The sequence below is a fragment of the Arachis hypogaea genome, chromosome 18, assembly GCF_003086295.3.
Source record: "Arachis hypogaea cultivar Tifrunner chromosome 18, arahy.Tifrunner.gnm2.J5K5, whole genome shotgun sequence".
NCBI lineage: Eukaryota > Viridiplantae > Streptophyta > Magnoliopsida > Fabales > Fabaceae > Arachis > Arachis hypogaea.
This window is the reverse complement of record NC_092053.1, coordinates 89,011,380-89,016,641: the sequence shown is the minus strand read 5'-3', so window position 1 is coordinate 89,016,641 and position 5,262 is coordinate 89,011,380.

Below are 5,262 nucleotides of genomic sequence, written 5' to 3'. Positions count from 1 at the left end.
GTACGATTGAGAACCTGCAGATGATTAGCCGTGCGGTGACAGCACATTTGGACCCTTTTCACTGGAAGGATGGATGGTAGCCATTGACAACGGTGATCCACCATTGACAACGGTGATCCACCAATACAAGTATAATTTGTGTTCTGCGCTTTTATTCCTTGCAATCAAATTTGATAAGTGAATTGTTTTATTGTTTTCCTGACTAAGAGTTACAAGGTAACCATAGATTGCTTCAAGCCAACAATCTCCGTGGGATCGACCCTTACTCACGTAAGGTATTACTTGGACGACCCAGTGCACTTGCTGGTTAGTGGTACGAGTTTTAAAAAGTGTGATTTACAATTCGTGCACCACTGAGGAAGACATGCGCTTCATGAAGTTTGATTGGGATGCAGTCAAGGCCAGGATAGCCCTTGACCCGACCGTTCCTTGGATCATGGGTCAGAACACTACCATGCCAAAGGGAATCAAGCGGATTTACTTGAATGATGAGGCTCGGCTATGGCATCAGATACTTAGCAACTTCATTATGCCGAGTACTCACGAGACTGAGATATCAGCCGCTATGATCACCCTCCTATGGTGTGTGATGGAGGGTAAGGACCTGTACCTACCACGCTTTATCCAATACTATATGGCCAGGGTCCATGTCCGAGGCACTCTTCCCTTTTCTTATCTGATTACACAACTAGGCCGTGGAGCTGACGTACCTTGGAAGGATGCTGATGAAAAGCCACCTGCTGCAGAATGCAAGAAGATTATCCCTCACAGCAGGAATTTTCTGGCTTTGGGCTACAGACCTTCTTTTCTCACTACTACCGCTGAGACAGCCACACCATTTTCCGGCCCCTCTTCTTCCACAGCTACCCCTGCTACCACCACCGCACCTCCACCTGCCTCCGAGCCCATCTATCACCTAGTGCACCGCCTGTTTCGACGGCTTGACTAGATGGAGCGTCGCATGAAGCTGATGATACGATCTGACGACATCCCCTCCGAGCCTGACACACCATCCAAGGCATCTGAGGAGGAGGCGGATGATCACGAGGCAGAGACCCATCCACAAAGCGAGGCTGTGCAGGCAGACACAGAGCAGGCCACATCACATCAGGAGGCTCTGCCTCAGATTCAGGCTGTAGACCCAGAGATCCCTATCTAGTCAGCACCTCCTCTGCAGTAGGCAGATCCTTAGAAAGCCACCACAGAGACTCCAACTACCCACCCTTCTAGTGATAACACCCCTTCACACCCTGCTTGAGTGAGCATCAGGGACGATGCTTCATTTTAAGTGTGGGGAGGTTGCCATCTCTGGCGTATTTTTTTGGTGAACCACTACAGACTCTTTATTTTATTTTGTTATTTTTCTGTATTTTTCTCTTTATTTTTATTTTTATCTCTTAGTACTTATATATTGCTATTTTTATGTATTTTTACTCTATTTTTGCATTTTGCATTTTCAGTTCATATTTTAGCCATTTAGTTTAGTAGTAATTCTAACTTATTAGTTATAGAAATTGTGGATTAATTAGTATAGTTTACCCTTTTTAGCATAAGATAGCTTAGTTTATTTTGAAAATATAAAAAGGAAGTAAACTAGGAACTTGAACATAATAGAAACAATCCACACACCTTGTGTATATAGCATTACATGTTAGTTAGTTAACAACATTTCATCAAGGAGGAACACTAGAACTTTAAAGCCACCTTAAGTTTTACATTGAGAATAATGGGAACTTTTAATTTTACTTGCTTGACATACATAACTGATATATGATTTTTGAGTTAGAGAACACACAGCCTGTGAATTTTGAGCTTAATTGTATGGTTACATTCAAACCATAATTTTTATTCCTGTGTGTTCTGCCCTTCTTAATCTATATGTCCGATTATAGAAAAGAAATACATACCAAGAGAGTGATTGAGGCCATTGTTTAATTTTAGCTCACTTATCACAAAGTAGCCTACCTTTTACATCACCCTTGTTAGCCCCCTTGAGCCTTTAAATCCCCTTTTATTCTATCAGCCACATTACTAGCCTTAAGCAGAAAAATAAAATAAAAATCCCAACTTGAATCCTTGGTTAGCTTAAGACAGGAAGTATGTATGGTTTAAATGTGGAAGAACCTATTGGGAACAGGGATGATAAAAACAAAAGGTAGAAAAGTTGAAATGAATAAAATTGTTCAAAATAAAAGTTTTGGGAAGCATGCTCATGTGAAACCAAAATAATTGAATTACCATGTGCATTTAAAAAAATTAAAAAAAAGTGTCATTTTTCAGTAGTTGAATAAAGGGGACACAAAAGAATTCCAAATGTGAAATAAAGCAATGCACATGGGGTAAAAATAATAAATATTGAAACATAAGCATGTAACATCAAAAGTAGAAAAAAGTGGGAAAATAGGTAAAGAAGCTTTGCTTTACAAAGTATGTATTTTAGGTGAGATCTTAGACTAATCAAGGATTCACTTATTAGCTCACTTAGCCTTATACATATACCCTTACCTTTACCTTGGCCCCATTACAACCTTAACTAAAGACCTCATGATTTTTGGTATGTCTATATTCTATAATTGTTGATTGGTTAGATGAAGAACAAAGTTACAGAAAGTAAGAATAAGAAGAAGAATAGAGTGATTAACCCAATAAACACCGAGTGACTAGAGAGTAAACACAAAATCCAGTGAGGGTTCAATAGCTTATTAACATATATCTCTGCTGAAATTATTAATTGTCTTACAAATTTATAAAATGTTTTTCTCTCCCATTTCAATTGTAAAGGCACTTTATCAAATATCTAAGGTTTGGCTATATATATATATATATATATATATATATATATATATATATATATATATATATGACTCCTTGAGAATGTGAATTAATTCAACTACATGCAAGCTTTATATACAAATGAATAAAAATTAGAATTGCATGATGCATTTAGGTAGTTGCATTTAGATTAGATTGCATTGCATGGCATTCCACCACTTTAACCTAACATTACTCTTGGACTTAGCATGAGGATATGCTATTGTTTAAGTGTGGGGAGGTTGATAAACCCATATTTTATGATATATTTTGTGCTTAATCTGAGTGATTTATTCAATTTTTCACCCACTTATTCATATTAATTGCATGATTTTACTTTCCCTTCCTTATTATGTGATGTATGTGAAAAACATGTTTCCTATGCTTAAAATAATTATTTTGATTATCCTTTTATTTTCATTCGATGCCGTGATTCGTGTGTTGAGTAGTTTCAGATCTTCTAAGGCAGAAATGACTTAAAAAATAGAAAGGAAATATACAAAAATGGAAGGAAAGCACAAAACAGAGTTTTTGGAGAAACTGGCAGCCACGCGATCGCATGGGCGACGCGGCCCATGCCAGCGCGAAAAGGCATTGACGTGGCCGCATGACTGACGCGACCACGCGCTCGAGCGAAACACATATGACGCGGTCGCATGACTGACGCGACTGCGTGACAAGGAAAACTCCGAATGATGCGACCGCGTGACCCACGCGGACGCGTGACAGAGGTCACGCACCAGAAATTACAGAAAACGCTCATAGCAAATTCTGAAGCCCTTTTTGGCCCAAATCCAAGTCCAGAAAGCATAGACCTGAGGTTATAAAGTGGGAGAATGCATCCATTCAAGGAGAGTCTCCACTTTAGTTAATTTTCATGATTTAGATTTAGTTTAGAGAGAGGTTCTCTCCTCTCTCTCCTCTCCCTTTAGGATTAGGATTTAGAATTAGGATTTTATTCGCTTTCAGGATTATCTTTTTATCAGGTTCAATATTCCCTTTTATTTACTTTTACAATTTAATTTATGAATTCTTCCATGTTACAGATTACTCTTTTGAATTAATGTTATTCGAGGTATTTCAGTTTAATATTGCTTTCTTTTATTTACATTATTGTTATTCCCATCTGAAGACATTTTTATTCTAGTAGATTTACTTTTCTCCATTTGGTCTTGGTTAAGAAATCAGTAACTCAGGAGTTATCAAACTCAAACATGATTGATAATTTTCATCTTTGTTAATTGAATTGAACTTCAATAATCCCAATCTTCTCTTAGGAAATAAATAGGATTCGAAGATCAAACCAATTAATCCCTTGACCTTCTTTTATCTTAGTAAAGGTTAACAAAGTGGAACTAAGATTCAATTCTCATCATCATTGATAAGGATAGCTAGGATAGGACCTCCAATTTTTCATACCATGCCAAAAGCTTATTTACAGTCATTTATTTATTTTACTTGCCATTTAAATTGCTTGTTCTTCATTTACTTTATTTTCTAATTAAACCATTCGCTCCTCATTCTAAAAAACCCCAATTTACAATCTCCATAACCAATAATAAAAACATACTTCCCTATAGTTCCTTGAGAAGACGACCCGAGGTTTGGATACTTCGGTTATCAATTTATTTAGGGGTTTATTACTTGTGACAACGAAAACGTTTGTATGAAAGGACTTTTGTTGGTTTAGAAACTATACTTGGAATGAGAATTTATCTGCAAATTTCTAGACTACGCAAAAGCTCTCTCATCAGTGCGTCTCCATGCTCAGTGGAAGGAGGAGGAAGGGTTGTCCTCTGTTGCTTCGAAGCTTGGTTGAGATCAAGGAGCTTCGGCTGTTATATTGGTTCATTGTTAGAGATTGAGAAAGGGTTGCACAGAGCGAGGGGCTGGAGCTAGTGTTTGGTGGCCCTCAGCTTGCTGGCAGCGGCGCAGCCGGGGCTGGTGCGAAGGTCCTCTAGTTCCACGATAGAAAGTGTAGAGGGAGGAGGCTAGACGCGATGGCGTGAATAGTGGAGAGAAAAGGATGTTGTGATGGAGTTAGGTAGAGATGATCGGAAGGCCGAAGAGAATGAAGAAGATGGAAAAGGGTGGTACACAGCATTTCCAACAGCGACGATGGTGGTAGTAATAGATGGAGGAGAAAATGGCGGTTTAGTGATGATGAGAGAAAGGTGATAAGGTGTACTGTGAAGGAGAAGAGAAAGTGACACAAGAAGAGATGAAGCAAGGGGAGGCTCGTCGGCGGTTGTGGGCGAAAGGAGCAACAACGGATGGTGATGATGGCAAAGAAGATGAAGATGTTGATGGCTCAAAGAAGAAGAATGGGGAAGAAGAAAGATAGGCTAGGGTTGTAGGGGGTTCATTTTGTTGAGAGGGTGCATACGCACTGCTTTGTGCATACGCACAAACCCCCCCTTTTTTTTAACAAAATTAAGTTTAAATAGGATT